This window comes from Pinus tabuliformis, chromosome X, assembly GCF_031772625.1.
Source record: "Pinus tabuliformis cultivar Carrire ecotype Pingquan chromosome X, CPIR1, whole genome shotgun sequence".
In the NCBI taxonomy this organism is placed as follows: Eukaryota; Viridiplantae; Streptophyta; class Pinopsida; order Pinales; family Pinaceae; genus Pinus; species Pinus tabuliformis.
Genome location: NC_142308.1, coordinates 16,784,270 through 16,809,664, shown reverse-complemented (window position 1 = coordinate 16,809,664; position 25,395 = coordinate 16,784,270). Strand labels below are relative to the sequence as shown.

The 25,395-nt window shown below is 38.9% G+C and overlaps 1 pseudogene; it reads left to right on the top strand.

Annotated features, from left to right (window-relative positions):
- The first annotated feature begins 2,804 nt into the window (after positions 1 to 2,804).
- LOC149138090 (uncharacterized) lies at positions 2,805 to 4,375 on the top strand (annotated as a pseudogene).
- Positions 4,376 to 25,395: the final 21,020 nt, after the last annotated feature.

Below are 25,395 nucleotides of genomic sequence, written 5' to 3'. Positions count from 1 at the left end.
CTCACATCAAAAAACTCTACCCACTCTCCCTAAAACCCTACTCATCCCTAAACCCTGTTCACACATACATTTCCACACTCCCTCCCCCATACACTCTGCCCATTCCATTCCTCCATCCTATTCCATACTATTATCCACAAACCATTCATATATAATCACATTTTTCAAAACCAAGGGAAAACAATGGAAAGAGACAGTGAATATGACTATGAGGAAGAGACACTCAGTGATAGTTCCATGGAGAGACATAAGTAGCAAAGCAAAGGCAAAGAGAAGATGCACGAGGATGATATAGATGACGAACAAGAAAGAGAACAAATAGTTGGAGGATAAGAAAAGCCTAATGGAGCTAGAAATGTTGAAACTGAAGAGGCAAAATGACAAAGAGGACCATGTCACTTTGACTTCCATTGAACAAGAGATAGAGAATGACAAGGAGTCTTGGTTGGAGAAGATGAACATGCACTTGGAGAGGTTGCTTGAGAAGGCAAACAAAGAGAAGAAAATGCTTCGTCACTTAGCCTACCACTATTTGGCCCGGAACAAAATTTGTAAGACAAGAATAAGAAGCCTAAAGGCAAGCTAGGGAGAGCGTTAAAGGAAAAAAAGGAGCAAGACAAGCTCAATATCTTGGCTGAAGCATCATTGGCCTAGCATAGCACCTGACATAGATCACTTATGCTAAATTTCAAGAAATTTGGTGAACTTTTTGACATTTTTGAATTTTCAGGGAAAATACAGGTTTTTCCGGCAGGTGCGTAACACCACTGGCGCTCGCTTTTGATAGGGACCTCCATTTGAAGAAAACTTGGAATTTTGGATTCCTTATGAAAAGTTATGCATGCTCAGAAATTACTAGGAAATTTTGACAAGTTTTGGACCTCCAAAAGGGCCAAAAACACCCAAAAAATGCCATCTCTACCACTTTTTGGCCACACAGGAAGTAGTCTTGGGAGATTGCAATTTTGGAGGGGAGAATGGACTCCAAATCAAAAAATTCAAGTTTTTCTAGAAGGTAGACTCACAGTTCTTTCCAACGAGCTATCCTACACCTGATTTGGACCTCAGGAAGCCCTCCAAAAGCAGCTTGGAAAAAGTGTTACGCACAGGATGAAAAAGTGCCAATTTTGCTCAAAAACTCTGTTTTTTGCCTAGTTTTCTTCTAGTTTGACTTTTTCTCTCTTATGGTCAAATTCATGATGTGAAATGATGTAAATTGATGTACTATGATGTAAAAATGATAAAAATTGACTTGATAAGGTAGATACATCAGTTGTAGGTGGTTTAGAGTTGAATGAATCAATTTCCTAGGTTTTAGAGGCAAGTTGTTCCACTGCCTATTTTTGTGTTCCTAGTTTAAATATGGTTGAAACCACCCATCTTGTCATAGATTCAACCCCTGATGGATAGCACAGGTGGTTTGAAGGTCTATATCATGTGTTTTTTCAGTCATTTGTAAAGGTTGGACTCTTGTGGATGCATTGAGCTCTATTGTACATCACTTCTGCAGTTTGGCAAGGAAATAAACTAGGGTTTTGTAGCATTTTGTGGGATTCTTGTGGTAATGTGATTTAGCATTGTTTTCTTCTCAGTTATTTAGTGATCTTATTTTTATGTGTGCCATCGTCTCTTTTATTCTTCATAACTAAATGAATCAAGTTTGAAAGGTGGAATTCATTGGTATTTCAGTGCTCTACCTTGGGGTTTGTTTAGTTCTATATGTTTTCTTCTGTTTGAAGAGGACTCATGACACTTTCATGCCCTCTCCATCTCCTCACCAGTATTTAGACTCACCATTACACTCATTTCCAAGTGCTAAATTACTTGCCTACCTCGCCCCACAGAAACCTCTGCAAATCTATGTTCATTTCCTAGACCCAAAGTTGTCTTCCCATTTTATCTAGCAACCCAACTATTAAATTCAATCAAATCCTCTGAGCAAGAATACCTAGCCTAAAATTAGTATTTATATTAGTCATCTCAAGCCTTACTTGCCATATTTTCGTTGCGATTGACAAGGAGAGAGCCCTCTCCCGACCTGGTAGGGCTAGCTACCAGGTTAAGCACGGTTTGATGTTACCCTAGACTTGCCTTTCTCAGCCTGAGGTAGATTTAGACCCTAACAAGTCCTAAAACGTTAGGTTCTGAAAGGTTGTAAGGTCTTGCCCTACTTTGGAAAGGAAAAGTCTTATCTTAACTCTTACAACGTCCTGAAAGATTGACCTAGATATTGTCTTGATCCTCCAAAAGTTGAGGAATCGGTAGCGGTCTATAAAACATTTAGGGTATCAAATTTGGTTAATTTTATACCACTTTTTCTAAATAGATTTGTTTCTTCATTCTTTGTGACAGTTCATTTACTTGGGTAGATGGAACCTTTTGTTTCAATCCACTACCAATTCCAGAGCAATAGGATTTTGCACTGCAACTTCACTGCTTTCCATGGGGATTAGAGTTTTTCATTGAGGTTATTTGAACTGTGATCTTGATGTTGTTCCCTTTTTAAACAAACAACTTTGGTTGAGTTTGTTTCTTGTTGAACAAGACTTTTTTATGTTACAATGTCTATAAAGGCTAAACTGTTAAATTTGGGGTTTTTCCAATATAAGAAGGGAATTACATAAGAAGTATGAGATTTTTTTTTATATCTCAAAAATGAATTCTTTAATTGCCCAAATATGCAAATGAATTTCCTTCCATGTCTTAGAACTATTACTTGGATATGTCTCTTTGGTTGATATGGAAACCTTCAATCTCAAAATGAATCATCTCATTTTTATATGTGTATGGACTGTTATATGGACATGGGTGTTCTTCTGTTTTAAACTGAATTCATTTATAGTGTTCTTTCATATTTATGCCCATGTCATGTTCCTGCAATGGGAAATTCTTGTTTTTCATTCTTATTTTCTTTCAGTTATTAGAAATTGTTATTTTCTCTGGTCTGATACACGTTTCCAATTCTTGCAGAAAAGGCACTGTTTGGAGAAAATGAGTGGTGTTTTTTCACTCCTAGGGACAAGAAGTATCCAAATGGTTCTCGCCCCAACAAGGTTGTTGGCTCAAGATACTGGAAAGCCACAGGTGCAAATAAACCCATCACTGCTAAGGGTAGCAACAGGCGTGTTGGCATCAAGAATGCTCTGGTTTTCTATGTCAGAAAAGAACCTAAAGGAAACAAGGCTAATTGGATTATGCATGAATACTACCTTGCTGATGTCAATAGATCTACAAAGAAGAAGGGCAGCTTAAGGGCATGTGATTGTTCCTGTGGATTTTCATTTGTGTATATTCCTATGTGTCAATAGACATTGTAGGTCTTGTTTGGTTTTGTTTGGTTTAAAACACTTGTCAGGTTGGATGACATTATGGCCTTGTCATGACAGGGCCCAAACCACGTAGACTCTAGAGGATGAATCTATCTGGGAAAAATCAATTTGGGAAACAGGGTTTTTTTTTCTATATTATAGAAATCAAGGGTTTTTTTATTTAATCCAAATGCTTTCAATAAGGAAAACTATAAATATTAAATATTATTTTTGTTTCTCAGTCCAATTTTAAAATGAGGGCTTGTGATGGGTTTCAGTGATGTAAATTTAGCTTAAAATCCTTTATTTTCTCTTTTGGGTTATCCATATTTCTGATGATGAAATTGCTTCTTGTTGCAGTTGGATGATTGGGTACTTTGTCGAATATACGACAAGAAGAGCAATGTGGAGAAGTTAGCTAAGGAGCAAGAGTGGTCCTCAGAAGAAGCAATGGAACAATTCCACTGAAGAAATTGATGAAAAGGTGCCAAGAATACTGTCCACTGGGAATACTATAATGAACTCGAACATTGAGCATTCAGAAAGAACTTCAGAAGATTCAATGAAATTTTCCCGCTCTTTGAGTTGCAGAACAATCTCTAACCATGATTCAAGAACTTCTACCATTACTTCCATGAGCTACAACTCAAACCCCATTTTTGAGAAAAAATTGAACATTTCAAATGGCAGTAGTTCTCCAATGGACCTTCCATAACTTGTCCCATTTTTCAACTCTCTGACTAATCACAAGAAAAATTATGATTCAACATATTTAATTCCTCCTATTATGCTCACCGATTCAAGTTGTTCCATGCAATCGTTTCATGATCTTAAATCCGATAAAAAAGAAGTTCAAAGAAGTTGTATGTTGGAAGAATTGATGTTGCAGTGACAACAACAATAAGAGAATGCTGGTTTGAACCAATCAATGTCCACATTTGGCTTCAAGAGTTTTAAAAACCCATTCCCATAGTTACCAAATACAGCCCCCCTCCAACAATGATCCTTTCCAAGATTACTTAGCCAGCCTCATAAATCCAGGCTACTTATCGATGTCTTCTTATTAGAGGGATTGGAAGTCGAGCCTAAGTTACAGGTCGTCATACAAGAAAAGTAGAAATTAGTAGTTAGCGTGTATAGATGTAGCAGAATTTGTTGAATTGAAGCAAAATTCATTCATTCTTTCTCTGACAGAGAAATTGAGAAGCCTCCTTTTTTTTTAATGCAATTCATGCAATATACTCTCCTGAGCATATTTTACTTTTGTTTTATATTTGAATTCACTAAAATTGTTTCACATCTCATAATTCACTTATATGATTGCATATTTTAGAGCCTAACACCATGGTCTCATGTAGCTTGATTACTATTTTTCCTCAGTGATAGCTGCTGAGTAAAAGGGGCAGCAGGTGGCTCCATGCAAATGGGGTAGGTAGTCTCATGAATACCCTCTTTGAATGTTATTATAGTCATATTGACATGAAACAAAATTATTTGTAAGGGATTTCACTTTGGAATTTTTAAGTAAGGTTACAATTTAGAAGATTAACTTGTATACAATTTGGCAGGAACATTGAAGAGTGAGTCAGTTTTATTTTGAGAAAAGAAAAACAATAAACAACTGGGCCATTAAGTGTCTGAACACAAATTCTGATTATGAAAGAATCCAACCACAACAGTCAGTTAAACAGATACAAAGTAAAAACCCACACAATAGTTAGTTAAAGAGATACAAAGGGAAATCCCATAAAAAGATTTGTCACCCCTGAATTGATCGATGAAGCCCATCCTAGCCTGTACAAGGCTATTAAAGTTGGGGAGTATGTAACTGGCTATACAAGCCAAGATTTTCATGGAAAAGGCCCTCTTGATGCTCTTCTTATAGACCAGGCAAAGCAACCCAATGTCTAATCCTTCAATTACATTTCCATAAGATGTGCATAAGATGTGTATACTATGTTGTAAGTTTTGAATGGAAAGTATAATTATAAAATAGTTTGGGTTGGGCATTATCACTTGGTAAATTATACAAAAATAAATATAAATAAATAAATAAAATTTACTGGTTTTATATTCAAGATTATTTCTATATACATGGAAAATTTACATAATATTTTTTTATTATGAACAATATATCAATAAAATGTACTCTTTTAATGTGTATGGTGAAATATTTTTTTATGACCTAAATTGAAATATTCTATATATACACAATTTAACTTATAGAGAAAATGGTCTTTTCACCCAAATCTGGTCATACAATTTCAAGCATACATCTCCAATAGTAACTGAAATAATAAAGTTTTATTGAGATTATTTGTATGTACATGAGAAATATATGACCTGTTGTAGCAGCTACAACCACCCTCCAAAATTTTGTCCTGCACCCAATTTCAAAACCTCCCTTGAGAGTTTCACTTGATGAATGCACACACTCAGGTTCACTCTGTGAGCTCGTGTGAGTCCTCGCATCTGCCTTGCTTGTTCATTTCGTTCAGGTTTCTGCATGCTAGTGTCTAAGTCATGCTTGCGACCATGTTCTAGTTATGCTCAAAGTCTTCTCTTCGTATGTGCTTGTTGTATTCACTATGAAATCATCTATCGTACTCACACACAGAGTCACATTCATTGTCGTGCAAGCGTTGTCTCGATCAATTAACAGTCAATCGCAAGTGCTGCACTTGTCACTTGCACCATCAGTCAGTCATGTTAAACATGTGTGTCTGGATAGTTTGAGTCGTTTCGTCGTCGATTCATGTGAGTGTGTGTTTGCATGATCACTTATGCATATTTTGATCATTCACACACTTAGTCATTTTTGTTGAATTTCTAATGACCAGACTCCCCTCTGACAGTCGAACCATCACCCCCCTATCAAATTGATTGATTGTCAACCAGAACAACGCAAAAGCATCTAGCAAGTCTTTTCAATTTGCACTACCCACAAGCAATTTAATCCACTTTCATATTGACCACCCGAACAGTCGGACCCGACAATCACTTTGGGACTAACTCCCCTCAAAAATTGTGTAAAGGCCACTTACCTTACTCGCTCAGTCGACTAAGGAAATTGCGCAGACAAGGTGGACAAACACCAAGTGTCTGTCCATGTCTCCCTCAGAAAATTGCGTAGTTTTCCCAGTCAGTCATCCCAGTAGTCGATCGACTGCTCATCCAAGAAATTGCATATTTTTCATGAGAAATCCTTCTGCTTCCTAGTAGTCCTCTCAGCTCAGAAATTGTGTAGAGATGATCAGTAGGTCGACCTCCCAACCTCAGTACAGTTTCCTCTACTAGCAGCTCCTAACATCAGACTGCCAGTTCCCTCCAGGAATTGCAAATTTTCTGCTGCCAGTGACCCAGCAGCCAACTGCCAATTCCCTTTGGGAATTGCACAGTTCTAGCTGCCAGTGACCCCAGTAGCCAACTGCCAGTTCCCTCTAGGAATTGCGCAGTTTTGGCTGCCAAACTCCCGAGCAGTTCCTCCCAAAATATGTGCAATCTCTGGCTGTTGACCCTCATTGCAGCTGAGCTTGTTCCTCCAAAGAATTGCGCAAATTTGGCCTTCCAGCCCCTGTTGCCCACTCGTTCCAGAAACTGTGCAGATCCTGCCTACCTTGCCTTCCTGTAGCCCGGACTATCCCTCCCAAAATTTACGCAATTTTTCCTTCCAGCCAAGCTAGACCTCGCAGACAGTCACTGTTGACTTGGATTTCCCATCTTCATCACTCAGTGACTCTTGCGCAGTTTTCATCAACATTGCCTGGAGCCATCATCTTGCTTCACAACCTTGCTGCCTCTCCTGATCACCTACATCTGAAATGATCATTTGCCACGGTAGACTAGGAGGTTTTGGGTTTGATGTTGTCTCGTCATGAGTGACTACAGGTATAGGTACACCAACAAACATGGAAAGATGACGAATGGGATGAACTAAGGGAGCACATGCAGAAGGATAGGTTCACCAACGACAAACGAACAATGCATGTGAAGAGATGTGCTTGTGAATGGATGATCATGCAAAGATATGTTTGCGGATGGATAGATGATCAAACATGCAAGAAGTGCTCACGAATGGACGAAAGGATGAACATGAACCTTTCGTGAATGTTGCAACTCCCAAGGCTACCAACTTAAATTATCAACCCAAGGTTCGTACAAACATGAGAGGGACTAGCACTATATGTGCAGCAAACACCTTCCTCTTCCTAGTTTAACACCCTTTAATGCAAGTGAAAGAAGGCAATGAAACAAATTCAAATGATCAAATATCTAGGTAAGTTGCCAATCTTAAGTTGTGAGAGGTAAATAACAATAAGAACACCTATTTTATTTTTGTTGGAAAGTAAATGACAGAATGGAATTCTATTCTATTTGCAAAAATGTAAAGCACAATGACAACCAAGAAAATATAATCTATATTGCTAGAAAGGAAATCTATTCTATTTTGCAAGAAAGAAAAGTCCTTGATTACTTTTTCAAAAAGGAAACCACACTTTGCTTAAAGAAAATTGCAAAAAGGAAATCTAGACTAATTACAGAAATCAACATTCAAGGAGAAACAAATGTAAGAGGTATATGGAGACCAAACCAAGCCTTAGATCAACCAAAGTGGTATCAGAGAATTCATAAGCTATAAATCTACTTCTGCCATGAATTTGGAGTGAATATGGGCAAGGAAGACCTCGAAAGAAAACTACTACAGGATTGTTGTTTCTCAAGCTAACTTGAAAAATGCCAACAAAAATTAAAAAAAATGAGATGTAGTAATTTTTTTTATTAAGTAGGATGTCCTAGGACTCCAATCTAAGTGGAATCACTCAAAAATACCCTTGCTAACATGTACTATAAATTTGCATAAAATTACTACTCTAAAAATGAGACATTATGGAATTAATGAGCTGGTTAACATACCCAATGCCTAACCTGACCAAGTGAAAGTGCTATGGGGTAAATTTTGTTATTAATTAGAGTTTTTCTAAGGCTCAATGTAAGTATGACCAACTCAAAATAGCTTCATTAACATGTGCTAAAATTCAATAGAAATTTACTACTAAAAACCATAAAGTTCAGAGCAATGAACTAGTGAGTTGATCTAAGTACCTAAATGCCTAAGCTAATAAAGTGAAAATGTTGGAGGATAAATTTTGTTATTAATTTATATGTTTTTAAGATTCAATACAAGTGGAATAAACTGAAAATAAGCTCACTAAAATGTGCTAAATTTTAGGATACAATTACTACTAATTTTTCTACAAGATACTTCAAGAAATTCTAGAATTGTGAACTAGTAAACCAATCCAAGTAGCACATTGATGAAGATGACTTTGAAAATATGATATTAAGATGAATCATACTTTTATCTATATAAATTACATGTAAAACCACTTATTTCAATCTTTTAATTAATCTAACCTATAACAAATGAAACATGAATATTAAGGGCAAAAATAGGAAATGCAAGAAAAAGAAATGCAAGAGAATAAGAAGTGAAAAGAAGATAAATAAATTGTATATTAGGGCTCTGAGGATCCTGGGATGGCCAAGAATAAGGATACTTAGGGTCCTATGAAGGAAACCAAGATTTAGAATCTAGAAATGGCACCAAACTGCATTATTAGAGTCAATCCAAGTACATCCTTGCTAGAAATGAAAGTAGCGCTACTAAATGACAAGTTTTCTTCACAAGAAGACTAAGAAATCATGCCCCTAGAGGTGAATTCGAATCAATATTTACATAAATTGAAAGGGAATAATTCTCCTTGAAAGGAAGTAGCTTTCCCCTCCAAAATCCCTCAAAAAGTGGATTTGGTTCCCAACAGTAGGAACTTTGTTTAATGGCAGGGAACACATTCCTATATTTTCTCAATTAATGGAGCTTCAGAATCTATTAATGATTTCATGATAACCTATTCATTTATTATCCAATATTGGTCCATATTGTAGCACGGAGCAAGTCCCTATATTATCTCATTCAGAATTTACTCGATATTCTCTCAATATTCCGCAAAAATAAATAATATTAGGCACATAATATGAAATTATCTCTAAACCTTAGTAATGAGCACATTATAGCTTAAAAGAATGTCATCAAATGTATATAATTCTTTCAAATGTGGGATGGAATATTTTCCTCTATTTATAGGTTTATATGTTTGAATTTTGTTGGTTTATAGACAACTGACATAAACATGTTAACACCCCCTTTAAATTTTTTCCTTTCATAGCTGAAACAAAACTTAACGTATCATGCTGGAACTCTTGTTGATATTCAATTTTCGATCCCTCAAGCATGTCTTTTTTTTTTGTAATTAACTTTAATGATCTCTTGCTTAGGTTCTTTAGATTGTACCACAACATCTTTACTGGCATAAGCTATTTGTTTTAACTATTCAACTATAAAAAGAGATTTGTTTGTTTTTGTGAGATGAGATTGTACAACATATTCAATTCCTTTTTTGAACAAGTGATATTGATTTTGTTCCCTATAAAAGTTTTCTTTTCTATCATATAAATACGGGCTACCTAAGACCATCCCACGTGTATCTAGTTTTACCACATCACACATCACCTTATCCTTAAATTGAGAAGTTATTGAAAATGGTAACATGCATTGCTCGATTACTCATAATTTATGATTTCTTCTCATCCAAATTAACGTATTTGGTTTACGATGCTTTATGGTTTTTAACCCCAATTGCTTAACCACTTTCTCTGAAATTAGGTTATCTTGAGATCCACTATATAACAATGTGTCGATCTTTGTATATTTCATAACAACCCTTATATGAAATAACTTGCATCTGGAACTATTAGAATCATTACCTTCATCAGGTTTATTGGACATAACCAATGTTGTCATCTGCGTCTCGCTGCCTGAATTTGACCCTAGGTCCAATGGTTTCGTTGTTGCTACAACCTTTTGCTTCCCTTTTCTAATCCACTTTGGTTTCATTTCAAGATGCAATTTCCAACAATGATCCTCATCATGGCCCTCTTTCTTGCAATGTTTACAAGAGACATTTTCAACCTTCTTCTTGTTGAGGTTTACTTTCTTCACTTTCCATTTTCCCTTGCTCTCCATTCTAGTTGTTGATTACGATGATACCCCAACTCCCAACTTACATGTTCCAATGTAAGTTGTTTGCACTGCCACTTCATCCAAGTTAGTAGGAATGAACATAAATACAGTATTGTGAACATACTCAAGTAATCCTCTAATGTATTTCATTAGATTTTCTTGAGTATACAAAGGAATATCTAACATCAATGCCTTCTTATGAAACTCATCTGTATATTCCTGCACTAAATGACCTTTCCTAACTTTTAGTCCTTGCCATTCTATTAAATTTTTTTCCTTATATCCCAATGGATATAATTGCTTTCTAAGTGCAGTAATAAAATCAAACCATGATGGAAAAATCTTACCGATATGCTGAGTACCTTTCTATAGCTTACTTTACCACCAAATCAATGTTGTGCCTGCTAAACGAAGCGATGCTAGTCTGATTTTGACTTCATCTTCAGTGATTTGTTGCATGCTACAATAAACCTCCATTTTCCTGACCCAGTTGTCAAGCTTCTCAGCATCAACTTCTCCATTGTACATGGGTAACTCAAACTTAACATCGAGCTTCAACAACGGTTTCAAAGTTTCAGATGGATTCAAGAGAGAAGTGATAGGGTCTTTTTGATCGCTTTCATCTTCTTTTCTAGATTGTGATGGTTGTCCTTCTTCATCTTTAGATTTTGCATCTTCACCTTTTTCTTTCTTAAACTCTTGATACATTTCTTTGACCATGGCTTGCAAGGTCATGAAAGCATCCACGAAGCCTGCATCAGGTCCAAATGGATGATCACCACTTCCTTCTTCATCCATCTCTTCTCCTCGAGTTTTCCTTCTTCTCGAGCCAACTTCTAGATCTCCTTCAACAAGTTCTCCTTCACCAAGTTTTGATTTGCTCCTGGTGACCTTGCACACTTCAAATCATAATTATCAACAACTCACTCTGATACCAAATGATCCCAAAAAGATCTTTAATTGAAATGTGATTCAATTACTGTTAAAATAGTGTTAATGCATGATTCTTAAAAACACCAATAAACACATAAGCATGAATAATTGGTAAGAAATTTGCAGCAAATTGAATAGTAAGATATGAAAAGAAAAGTGACACAAGAGATTGTTAACGGAGTTTGGCTATCTTCAAGCCTACATCTCCAGACCATAGTATTCAATGGGGAGGCCTTTATATTAGAAGCTTCAAAACCATAAATACATAAAATAATAATGCTTTAGATACAATCTTGCACCATCCAAACGTACTCTGCTCTATCTCAGGATCCTGTAGCAACTTTTAGTTCTGAAAAAGGCTTCCCGGATCTCCCAGAAAGTGTCTTCAAGGTTCTTAGCTTTACTGCCTGCACCTGCTTAAAAACTCCTCTGCTACATGCAATCTCAACTCTCCTATTCAAAAAGCCAAGGTCTCTCTCCTTCTCTGGCACATCGGTGTAATGCTAATTTATAAGATTTTGAAACTCTATACATGGCCATTGGTTGCAATTTTGTTACAAAAATATCATATAGTTCAAAACTGCACCATATAAAACATTACATTCGGTTCTTGGTGCAACGAAAACTATGCACATAGGTATCGAAACTATACAAAATTAATATGGCATAACAACCATATAATACATTAAACTTTGGTGCATTTCGTATGGTTTCCAAACATAACATATATTTATAACCCCCTCCCAACTGTTACACCACATTAGTTGTTGGTCGCATGTGAATGGTGGCTTCAAGTGATGCCATAACCTTTTTTGGTCATGGTGGAGCGGTGGTTCCCGTGGCACATTTTTGTAACTATTTCATGTGATAAGTCCCGCAGTTTTGGAGCACGACATGTCGTTTGGACCCATGTTATACCATAAACTCCGCACCATATTGTTATATCACAAACTATGTTTAATACATAATTTTAATATCCTTTGAAGTGTTAACATATATGGTTCTCAACCATATGTAATGTACCCACCATCTATTATATACGTTCAACATTTTGTATTATGTATATAGCTTTTGACTTCTAAAATTCTGCTCCCATTCATTTACACCATTACATGTTTAATATATAATCTAATATATGTTATGTGGCTTAATATATGTATGACTTTAATACCATAACATATGTTTTAATATATGGTTTCTTTACACCACATATTATATATTTCATAAACTTGAGAATTAATGAATTCTGATATAGGTGGTGGTTCACCACAAGAAGTGCAATCTATGGCTAGCTAGGTATCTTGACCTACACCCAAATCTTTGGGGCTACCCCTTACTCTCCTATCACTATAGGGGGTTCGATACAAAAGAAAGATCATAAAGCGATATGATTTTTTCCTTTGCTTATGGATCGGGAGGGAGGATCAGAACTATAACTCTCACTCTATGGCTTCTGGATTGATCACTAACACTTCATTCCCTACTTCCTTCTACACGTGACCTAAAGGTTATGAGCCTTGCGAGCTACCAGACTAGAACATATGAAGTATTTTGGTCTGGAAAGGACTGGCTCCCCTTATAATAACACTCTGAACTTGAAACCCCCCTTATTTGCTAATAAAAAGAACACACCTAACCCCAACGGTGATCACAACAACAACAACATTGATATCAGATTGAACGACATCAATAGCAGATTGAACGACATTGATATAGACAAATCCTATAAACAGTTGAACACTGAGCCTAGTACATGAATCATGTTGAAAATAGCAACAAGAAATGCTAAAAATAGCATTTCTATAGATAGCATTGTGGGATACATTCCAATTTTAATTAGTCCCTAAATTAAAATTGAGAATTAAAATTCGAATTTGATCTCAGCAGCTATTTGTAAAATAATTAATTAATTCATCTTGAGTTAATTAGTTGGAGAAAATCAAACATGAAGTCCATGTGAAGACATGCAACAATTATCCCTTTGATTGAGGAAGTTATCCCTTAATTAAGGAGATCGAGATGAGTTGTACTTTGAGTTGTAATTAGTTAGCTCAGTTAACTGAGTTAAGTCCAGTTAGATTAGTTCCAACAATTTTGGAACTGATTGTGAGTTCAGTTAGTCAATGCATGCATGCATGCAGCTAGTGTACTTCAGATCACTAAATATTCTCTCATAAATAACTCATGCATGTCAGTTCAAGTAGAGACCCAGTTGAGATCAAAGGATGGGACAATGTACTATCAGTTGCAGGAATACTCCCACGAGGATATCTCTTACATGCAGAAGGAGTTCTTTCCTTGAGGATTGCGCAGTTATTTCAGAGGTTAGTGAGTAGTGTGTGAGGTAATTACACACAAGTGGTAGCTTGAGGACCTAGGAGAAACTGTGCAAGGAAATAGGAGGCTTGGAGGACTGAAGGAAGGCATATGTGTTTTCTATTCTATCTATGAGCAGCAGTGAGGGATTGTACTGAGAGCTAGATAGCTTGTGAGCTAAAGCTTTGTGTAATCCTGAGATATTTCCACTTGTATGATAATATAGATATCGGGGTTTTTAGCTGAGGCTTTTCCCTGAGTATTCTTCTATGTTCATGTGTGATTGATTTCTTCTTCATCTGTTATATGTGTTCTATTTGATATTGCTCAAAATCGATTAAGCTTCCACAAGTTTGTTTGTAGAAGTAGATCAAGTATTTTTCTTTAGTGACATTGCATTTACAGGTTATCTACCATGAGAATTTCTACATGGTATCAGAGAAAAGGTGATCAAAGTAGAGAACAATATACAAAGAAGGGAGAAGTTCGAAGTTTTGAAGTTCTTGATTGTAGGTATAGAATTGATTTCTTATCACATCTCAAAATTCACCATTGGCGTTCAATGGCTTGAGACTCGAGTATGCCCTGGATGGTAGCTCGAATTACATAGCCTAGAAGGATCGCATGGAAGCGGTATTAGAGGACAACGAGTTGAAGGACTTCATTGATCAATAAGTCCCCAAGCTAGCAGCAACTAATGCCCAAGAATTGGCGGAATGGAAGAAATGTGTGGCAAGAGTGAGGGGGATTCTTCTGGAGGGAGTTTGAGACCATATTGTCTCGAGTCTCCATGGGAAGGAGACACCGTTTTCAATGTGGAAGACATTGAAGGATCTATATTAGAACAACAACAATTAGAGGAAGATGGTGCTGAAAGACAAGCTTTGGAAAATCAAGTGTGAAAAGGGCGACACGATCTCTACATATCTGAACAAGTTCACCACCTGCAGAGATGAGCTTGGAAGTGTAGGAATCACGATAGTCAATGATGAAATGGTGAGTCTTGCTCTCCTCGGTCTTCCTAAGAGCTGGCATAGCTACCAAGGCTCAGTGAAAGGAAGAGAGAAACTGCTAGATTAGGAACGACTGTGGTCGGATCTGATGCAGGAGGAGATCAGGAGAAGCACCAGAGATGGTTCTTCATCAAAGCATGATGATGAAGAAAATCTATCCTTAGCAAGTAAGGTGAGGAAAGGGAAAGGGAAGGCTTCCCCTTCCAAATTGAGCTCTCCCCATGGTGGGAAGAAGATTGAAAAATCTGAAGTGTGATGCTTTAATTGTCATGAGGTGGGCCATTATGCATCAAATTGTCCACAGAAGAAATCCAAGAAGGGATCCTCGAAAGGATTAGATGGTGAGGCACTGGCCTCACAGTTCAAATTGCATTTTACCCTCATCGCATGCATGGTTTCGTCGAAGGTGGGTTGTGTTTGGTACCTAGACACTGGATCCTCATTCAACATGACTGGTGACAAGAGTTTATTCAATACCTTGGAGGAGAAGGACCTCCAAATGCACATAGAGATGGGCAATGATGGAAAGTACCGTGTTTCAGGTGAAGGCACGATTGTGTTTGAGAGGGAGCATGGAGCTCCTGTCACCCTAACTAATGTAAAGTATGTGCCTAGACTGAAGAAGAACATGGTATTCATTGCAATGTTGGAAGACAAAGGTTATGATGTAGTCTTCAGTAAAGGAAAGGCATTACTAAGACACATCGCCGTAGGTCAGACCAAGAGGATTGGGATTCAAGTGAAGAATCTCTACAAGATGGAGGTAGATGACTGTGCTGCATTGAGTTCCAAAGCAGAGTTGGTGCAAAGCCAAGATATTGGCGAGTTATGGCATAGAAGATTGGGCCACTTGCATCATGGGGCCTTGAAGATCATGCAACAGGTGTCTACCAGACTTCCCAAAGGTAAACTTGAGCAAGCAGATACATGCAAAGGTTGTACCTTGGGTAAGTAAGCAAAATATTCCTTTCATGATCGAGACAATCGAGCTAAGGCAATCTTGCAGCGAGTTCATACAGATGTGTGTGGACCATTCTCGACAGCATCCACTGTGAAACAAAGGTACTATGTTATTTTCATTGATGATTTTTCTTGTAAGTGTTGGATCTATTTCATGCAGAAGAAGGATCAAACCTTCTCCAAGTTTTGTGAGTTCAAAGCTTTGGTTGAGAAGGAATCAGGGAAGAAAATAATGGCCTTGAGAAGTGACAATGGTGGAGAGTATGTCTCTCAAGAGTTTAAGGACTTCTGTGTAGCGAAAGGAATTAAACGAGAGTTGACGGCACCCCATAACCCACAGCAGAATGGGGTGGCCGAGAGGAAGAACAGAACGATTATGGGAGCAGCTCGGGCGATGCTGCATGAGCAAGGCCTACCACTTCATTTGTGGGCTGAGGCATGCAATACAGTGGTATACTTGCATAATAGAAGCCCGCATCACATACTTGGGATGAAGACACCAGAGGAAGCCTTCTCCAGGAAGAGACCAGATGTGAGTCACTCAGGATCTTTGCCTCATCGGTATTTTTCCATGTGACCAAAGATTCCCGGAAGAAACTTGAGCCAACAGCTGAGTTGGGGATACTTGTGGGGTACACTGATAAACCCCACAACTATCGAGTGTTCTTACCTACCAGTCAGAGGACAGTGGTATGCAGAGATCTAAAGTTCGAAGCCATGCAAGTTTCCCTTGAGATGGAGCTCAAGTTGCATGCAGAGGAAGAAATTTGGGTTCCTAAAGAGGAGGAGCCTCAAACTGATGCGGAGTAGCCGCATGCAGAGGTTCTAGGAGTGGAGACATCTGCTCATACAGAGTCTTCTAGAGAGGGGTGGAAATGCACAAGGGAAGCTGACAGATTGTTGATGGATGCGAGAGAAAATGTGGGAGAGCCATCTTCTCAGCGCAAACAGAGGAGGTCACCTAAGCGGTACACTTGGTACATGGCCCTTGTTGGGGAGTGTGTAGAGATCAAACCATCTTCCTTTGAGGAAGCAGTGCAGCAGCCAGTTTGGGTTGATGCTATGGTGGAGGAGTATGACTCGATGGTTCGGAACAATGTTTGGGAAGTGGTTCCAAGACCAAAGACAAGTCAGTTATGAGTTCTCATTGGCTTTACAAGGTAAAGCAAGTTGTTGATGGTAGTGTGCAGAAACATAAGGCAATATTTGTTGCTCGTGGTTTCTCACAGGTTGAGGAGATCAACTATGATGAGACTTTTGCTCCAGTAGAAAGATACTCATCTATCAGATCGATGTTGGCACTATCAGCACAGATGGGTTGGAAGATCCATCAAATGGATGTGAAGACTGCATTCCTCAATGGAAAGATTGAGGAAGAGGTGTACATAGAGCAGCCGGAAGGATTTGAGACCTTCAATTGTGAGTCGCATGTATGCTGACTCAAGAGAGATTTGTACGGCCTAAAGCAAGCAACTCGTGCTTAATACACGAGGATCGACAGCTACTTCACCGAGTTGGGCTTCACAAAGAGTGAAGCAAATGTGAACCTCTACCACATCATGGATGATCAGTTGATCAAGTCTTGCAATGAGGATCTTGCAAGAGAGTTTGAGATGAAAGACGTGGGTCTCATGCACTACTTTCTAGGCATGGAAGTGTGGCGGGAGGATGGGGAAGTGTTTGTATCTCAAGGCAAGTATGCCAATGAGATACTCAAGAGATTCCACATGGAGAAGTGCAAGCCCATGCATACTCCTCTAGAAGGTAACTGGAGGAATGAGGACGCTATTTCAGGTGAGGTGGTAGCTGTTACTGTGTATCGGCATCCTGTGGGTTCATTGATGTATTTAGTGAACACACGACCATATTTGTGCTTTGCGGTGAACTAGCTGAGTCAAGCTATGGTTTAGCCTACCAAGCTGTTTTGGAAGGCAGCTAAGCATGTGATGAGATACCTCAGAGGCACATCTCAGTATGGATTATGGTACACACAGACAGAGGGAGTGAAGCTTCAGGGCTTCACAAATGTAGATTGGGCAGGGAGTCCATCAGATCGGAAGAGCACTTCAAGAGAAATTTTCAACCTTGGTTTGGCTACAGTTTCTTGGTACAGTAGGAAACAGAGGTCAGTTGCACTTAGCTCAGCGGAGGCTGAATACATGGCTGTAAGCTAGGCAAAATGTGAGGCCATTTGGACGCAGAAAATTCTAGTTGGGTTGTTTGATTAGAGGATGGATCCAACTGTGATCTATTGCAATAATCATAGTTGTATCAAACTCTCTGAGAATCCAGTATTTCATGATAGGTCCAAGCACATCGATATCCAGTATCATCATCTTTGAGACTGTGTGGAGAAGAGGATCATGTTGTTGCAGTATGTTTCAACCAAGGAGCAGGATAAAGACATTTTGACTAAGGCATTGTCAAAATGAAAATTCGAGTTCCACAGAGACAAGATCGGGGTGGTAGATAATCCCTTTCTTGTTGAGAGGGAGTGTTGAAAATAGCAACAAGAAATGCTAAAAATAGCGTTGCTATAGATAGCATTGCAGGATACATTCCAATTTTAATTAGTCCCTAAATTAAAATAGAGAATTAAAATTCGAATTTGATCTCAGCAGCTGTTTGTAAAATAATTAATTAATTCATCTTTTGTTAATTAGTTGGAGAAAATCAAACATGAAGTCTATGTGAAGACATGCAACAATTATCCCTTTGATTGAGGAAATTATCCCTTAATTAAGGAGATCAGGATGAGTTGTACTTTGAGTTGTAATTAGTTAGCTCAGTTAACTGAGTTAAGTCCAGTTAGATTAGTTCCAACAGTTTGTGGAACTGATTGTGAGTTTAGTTAGTCAATGCATGCATGCATGCAACTAGTGTACTTCAGATAACTGAATATTCTCTCATAAATAACTCATGCATGTCAGTTCAGACAGAGACCCAGTTGAGATCAAAGGATGGGACAGTGTACTATCAGTTGCAGTAATATTCCCATGAGGATATCTCTTGCATGCAGAAGGAATTCTTTCCTTGAGGATTGCGCAGTTATTTCAGAGGTTAGTGAGCAGTGTGTGAGGTAATTACACATAGGTGGCAGCTTGAGGACCCAGGAGAAACTGTACAAGGAAATAGGAGGCTTGGAGGACTGAAAGAAGGCATATGTGTTTTCTATTTTGTCTATGAGCAGCAGTGAGGGATTGTACTGAGAGTTGGATAGCTTGTGAGCTAAAGCTTTTTGTAATCCTGAGGTATTTCCACTTGTATGATAATACAGAGATCGGGGTTTTTCGCTGAGGCTTTCCCCTGAGTATTCTTGTGTTCATGTGTGATTGATTTCTTCTTCATCTGTTATATGTGTTCTATTTGATCTTGCTGAAAATCGATTAAGCTTCCGCAAGTTTGTTTGTAGAAGTAGATCAAGTATTTTGCTTTAGTTACATTGCATTATTAGGTGATCTACCATGAGAATTTCTACATGTTATCAAAGCAAAGGTGATCAAAGCGGAGAACAGTATACAAAGAAGGGAGAAGTTCGAAGTTTTGAAGTTCTTGATTGTAGGTACAGAATCGATTTCTTATCACATCTCAAAATTCACCAATGGCATTCAATGGCTTGAGAATCGAGTATGCCCTAGACAGCAGCTTGAATTACATAGCCTAGAAGGATCGCGTGGAAGTGGTATTAGAGGAAAATGGGTTGAAGTACTTCATTGATCAAGAAGTCCCCAAGCCAGCAGCAACTAATGCCCAAGAATTAGCGGAATGGAAGAAATGTGTGGCGAGAGCGAGGAGGATTCTTCTGGACGGAGTTTGAGACCATATTGTCTTGAGTCTCCATGGGAAGGAAACATCATTTTCAATGTGGAAGACATTGAAGGATCTATATCAGAACAACAACGATCAGAGGAAGCTAGTGCTAAAAGACAAGCTTCAAAAAATCAAGTGTGAAAAGGGCGACATGATCTCTACATATCTGAACAACCTCACCACCTACAGAGATGAGCTTGGAAGTATAGGAATCATGACAGTGGATGATGACATGGTGAGTCTTACTCTCCTCGGTCTTCCTAAGAGCTGGCATAGCTACCAAGAATTAATGAAGGGAAGAGAGAAACTGCCAGATTGGGAACGACTGTGGTCAGATCTGATGCAGGAGGAGATCAAGAGAAGCACCAAAGATGGTTCTTCATCAAAGCGTGATGATGAAGAAAATATAGCCTTAGCGAGTAAGGCGAGGAAAGGGAAGGCTTCCCATTCCAAATTGAGTTCTTTGCATGGTGGGAAGAAGATTGACAAATCTGAAGTGTGATGCTTTAATTCTCATGAGGTGGGCCATTATGCAACAAATTGTCCACAGAGGAAATCCAAGAAGGGATCCTCGAAAGGATCAGATGGTGAGGCACTAGCCTCACAGTTCGAATTGGATTTTACCCTCATCGCATGCATGGTTTCATTGATGGTGGGTTGTGTTTGGTACCTGGACAGTGGAGCCTAATTCCACATGACCAACGAAAAGAGTTTATTTAGTACCTTGGAGGAGAAGGACCTCCAGATGCACATAGAGATGGGCAATGATGGAAAGTACCGTGTTTCAGGTGAAGGCACGATTGTGTTTTAGAGGGAGCATGGAGATCATCTCACCCTCGCTGATGTAAAGTATGTGCCTGGACTGAAGAAGAACCCGGTATCTGTTGCAATGTTGGAAGACAAAGGCTATGATGTAGTCTTCAATAGAGGAAAGGTGTTCCTGAGACACATCGCCACAGGTCAGACCAAGAGGATTGGGATTCAAGTGAAGAATCTCTACAAGTTGGAGCTAGATGATTGTGCTGCATTGAGTTGCAAAGAAGAGTTGGTGCAATTATGAGTTATGAGTTATGGCATAGAAGATTGGGCCACTTGCATCATGGGGCCTTGATGATCATGCAGCAAATCTCTACCAAACTTCCCAAAGGTAAACTTGAGCAAGTAGATACATGTAAAGGTTGTATCTTGGGTAAGTATGCAAAATCTTCCTTTCATGATCGAGACAGTCGAGCTGAGGCAATCTTACAGCGAGTTCATACAGATGTGTGTGGACCATTCTCGACAGCATCCACCATGAAACAAAAGTACTATGTTATTTTCATTGATGATTTTTCTCATAAGTGCTGGATCTATTTCATGCAGAAGAAGGATCAGACCTTCTCCAAGTTTTGTGAGTTCAAAGCTTTGGTTGAGAAGGAATCAGGGGAGAAAATAATGGCTTTGAGAAGTGACAACGGTGGAGAGTATGTTTCTCAAGAGTTTATGGACTTCTGTGCAGCAGAAGGAATTAAACGAGAGTTGATGGCACCCCATAACCCATAGCAGAATGGGGTGGCTGAGAGGAAGAACAGAATGATTGTGGGAGCAGCTCGGGTGATGCTGCATGACCAAGGCCTATCACTTCATTGGTGGGTTGAGGCATGCAATACAACGATATCCTTGCAGAATAGAGCCCACATCGCATACCTGGGATGAAGACACTAGAGGAAGCCTTCTTCGAGAAGAGACCATATGTGAGTCACTTCAGGATCTTTGGCTCATCAGTATTTTGCCATGTGACCAAAGATGCCCAGAAGAAACTTGAGCCAACAGCTGGGTTGGGGATACTTGTGGGGTACACTAATACACCCCACAACTATCGAGTGTTCTTGCCTACCAGTCAGAGGACAGTGGTACGCAGAGATCTAAAGTTCGACAAACAGAAGGCCATGCAAGTTTCCCTTGAGAGGGAGCTCAAGTTGCATGCAGAGGAGGGACTTTTGGTTCATAAGGAGGAGGATCCTTAGACTGATTCGGAGCAGCTGCATGGAGAGGTTCCAGGAGTGGAGACATCCACTCATGCTGAGTCTTCCAGAGAGGGGTGGAAACGCACAAGGGAAGCTGACAGATTGTTGATGGATGCAAGAGAAAATGTGGGAGAGCCATCTTCTCAACGCAAACAGAGGAGGTCACCTGAGTGATACACTAGGTACATGGCCCTTGTTAGGGACTGTGTAGATACCGAACCATCTTCCTTTGAGGAAGCAATGTAGTAGCCAGTTTGGGTTGATGCTACGGTGGAGGAGTATGACTCCATAGTTCAGAACAGTGTTTGGGATGTGGTTCCAAGGCCGAAGAACAAGTCAGTTGTGAGTTCTTGTTGGCTTTACAAGGTAAAGCAAGCTACTGATGGTAGTGTGGAGAAACATAAGGCAAGATTTGTTGCCTGTGGTTTCTCACAGGTTGAGGCGATCGACTATGATGAGACTTTTTCTCCAGTAGCAAGATACTCATCTATCAGATCGATGTTGGCACTATCAGCACAGATGGGTTGGAAGATCCATCAGATGGATGTGAAGACTACATTCCTCAATGGCAGGATTGAGGAAGAGGTGTACATAGAGAAACCGAAAGGATTTGAGACCTTCAATCGTGAGTCGCATGTGTGCCGACTCAAGAGAGATTTGTACAGGCTGAAGCAAGCACCTCGTGCTTGGTACACCAGGATCGACAGCTACTTCACTGAGTTGGGCTTCACAAAGAGTGAAGCAGATGCGAACCTGTACCACATCATGGTAGAAGGTAAGCCATTGATCATTGTTCTTTATGTTGATGATCTATTATTAACAGGTGATGATCAGTTGATCAAGTCTTGCAATGAGGATCTTAAAAGAGAGCTTGAGATGAAAGACATGGGTCTCATGCACTACTTTCTAGGCATGGAAGTGTGGAAAAAAGATGGGGAAGAGTTTGTATCTCAAGGCAAGTATGCCAATGAGATACTCAGGAGATTCCACATGGAGAAGTGCAAGCCCATGCAGACTCCTCTAGCAGGTAACTAGAGGAAGGAGGATGTTACTTCAGGTGAGGTAGTAGCTACTACTGTGTATCAGCGGCTTGTGGGTTCATTGATGTATTTAGTGAACACACGACAAGATTTGTGCTTTGCGGTGCACTAGCTGAGTCAAGCTATGGTTCAACCTACCAAGCTATTTTGGAAGGCAGCTAAGAATGTGCTGAGATACCTCAGAGGCACATATTAGTATTGATTATGGTACACACGGATAGAGAGAGTGAAGCTTCAGGGCTTCACAAATGCAGATTGGGCAAGGAGTCCATCAGATCTAAAGAGCACTTCAAGAGGAATTTTCAACCTTGGTTCAGCTACAGTTTCTTGGTATAGTAGGAAATAGAGGTTAGTTGCACTTGGCTTAGCAGAGGTTGAATACATGGCTGCAAGCCAAGCAACATGTGAGGCCATTTAGATGCGGAAATTTCTTGTGGGGTTGTTTGATCAGAGGATGGATCCAACTGTGATCTATTGCAATAATCAGAGTTGTATCAAACTCTTTGAGAATCTAGTATTTCATGACAGGTCCAAACACATCGATATCTGGTATCATCATCTTCGAGATTGTGTGGTGAAGAGGATCATGTTGTTGCAGTATGTTTCAACTAAGGAGCAGGATGCAGAAATTTTGACTAAGGCATTGTCAAAATGCAAATTCGAGTTCCACAGAGACAAGATCGGGGTGGCATATAATCCCTTTCTTGTTGAGAGGGAGTGTTGAAAATAGCATTGCTATAGATAGCATTGTGGGATACATTCCAATTTTAATTAGTCCCTAAATTAAAATTGAGAATTAAAATTTGAATTTGATCTCAGCAACTGTTTGTAAAATAATTAATTAATTCATCTTGAGTTACTTAGTTGGAGGAAAACAAACATGAAGTCTATGTGAAGACATGCAACAACTATCCCTTTGATTGAGGAATTTATCCCTTAATTAAGGAGATCAGGATGAGTTGTACTTTGAGTTGTAATTAGTTAGCTCAGTTAACTGAGTTAAGTCCAGTTAGATTAGTTCCAACAGTTTGTGGAACTGATTGTGAGTTCAGTTAGTCAATGCATGCATGCATGCAACTAGTGTACTTCAGATAACTGAATATTCTCTCATAAATAACTCATGCATGTCAGTTCAGACAGAGACCCAGTTGAGATCAAAGGATGGGACAGTGTACTATCAGTTGCAGGAATATTCCCATGAGGATATCTCTTGCATGCAGAAGGAATTCTTTCCTTGAGGATTGCGCAGTTATTTCAGAGGTTAGTGAGCAGTGTGTGAGGTAATTACACACAAGTGGCAGCTTGAGGACCTAGGAGAAACTGCGCAAGGAAATAGGAGGCTTGGAGGACTGAAGGAAGGCATATGTGTTGTCTATTCTGTCTATGAGCAGCAGTGAGGGATTGTACTGAGAGCTGGATAGCTTGTGAGCTAAAGCTTTGTGTAATCCTGAGATATTTCCACTTGTATGATAATATAGAGATCGGGGTTTTTAGCTGAGGCTTTCCCCAGAGTATTCTTCTATGTTCATGTGTGATTGATTTCTTCTTCATCTATTATATGTGTTCTATTTGATCTTGCTCAAAATAAATTATGCTTCCGCAAGTTTGTTTGTAGAAGTAGATCAAGTATTTTGCTTTAGTTACATTGCATTATCAAGTGATCTACGGTGAAAATTTCTACAAATCATGGCTGCCTCCAATGTATACCGACCTAAAACATGAATATAAGGTTCATCCTGTTCGGATAGACCATATGTCTGTGCTTTGAGATTTGATACCTTCACCATGTAATGAAGATTTTCACCCAAACTGGAGTTGACTTTCACATCAACTGTGGTGCTGCTACTTGGCCTGCAAGGCCTCATTTACCTGCTTACTCACAAATTTCAACGAGCTCTTTCTCTTTCATTCTGAGTCCAAATGCATCTGTTCAAGTTGCATTGGAATACTTTTTCCGAGCTCTATGCGACGATGCTAGTTCTGCTTGCATCCAACAACTTTGATTTTTTGGCCTTTTGTGTTTCCTTGACCATCCATTGATCAATTTCATATTAGTTATGCCCTAGATTTCTCAACAAAGGCATCCCCTTGAAGTCAATACTTCTTTGATACTAGCTGTAGGTTTTAACCCTGTACATAAAAGATCTGGAAATAGATTCTTAAAATAGAAAAATATACATTCTACAATGGCGAGCATATAAAATATACACATATTTTCTCTTGAAAACCAAATTATTTTTTCATTATATTCCTTTCAATATTACAATAGATTATATACATGCTGAAGCATTCATAAACCTTAATCCATTAACTCTGGGTTAGAACATAACCATAGTGTCCTTTGATCAAATCTACAAAATACCATGGGAAAAAAATCATCATGCCTAAAACCGTGTGCAAAACCATGTGTAGGTCTATCCCCATCATTGGGTTCGCTCCCCATCTTTGGGTCTGCCCAACCAATATTGAGTCCGCATTAAAAAAAATCTCAAGGTTCTGCCCCAAACCCTGTGTAAGGGGGTTATCGCCCCTTGTAAACCCCCTACACCCAACGCAATGTAACAATGCCTGGGGCTAGTTGTGCGAAGAATGTAATGCATACCCAACAATTTTAATAATGTTTGTAAATGTCAAGTTTGACGATAGATAGACTTTGCTAATTAGGAAGTGCTAAAGTTTCTAGTAGATCATGCATTGTAGAGGATAACATATTGGTGAAAATCAAAATTAAAGCTAGTTGTTAAAGTGAGAAGCCCCTACTTGTCATGTGTGTGACCTTATTTGGATTGTTATGATCAGTGGTCATGATTAGTTAGAGTAATGTTTTGAAATAAGTGTGTTCCTATGATTTAGGAATTGGTTAAATCTAGTTAGATTAAGAAATATTTTGGAAATAACTAGCTTCCTAAATAAATAAGGGATGCTGGA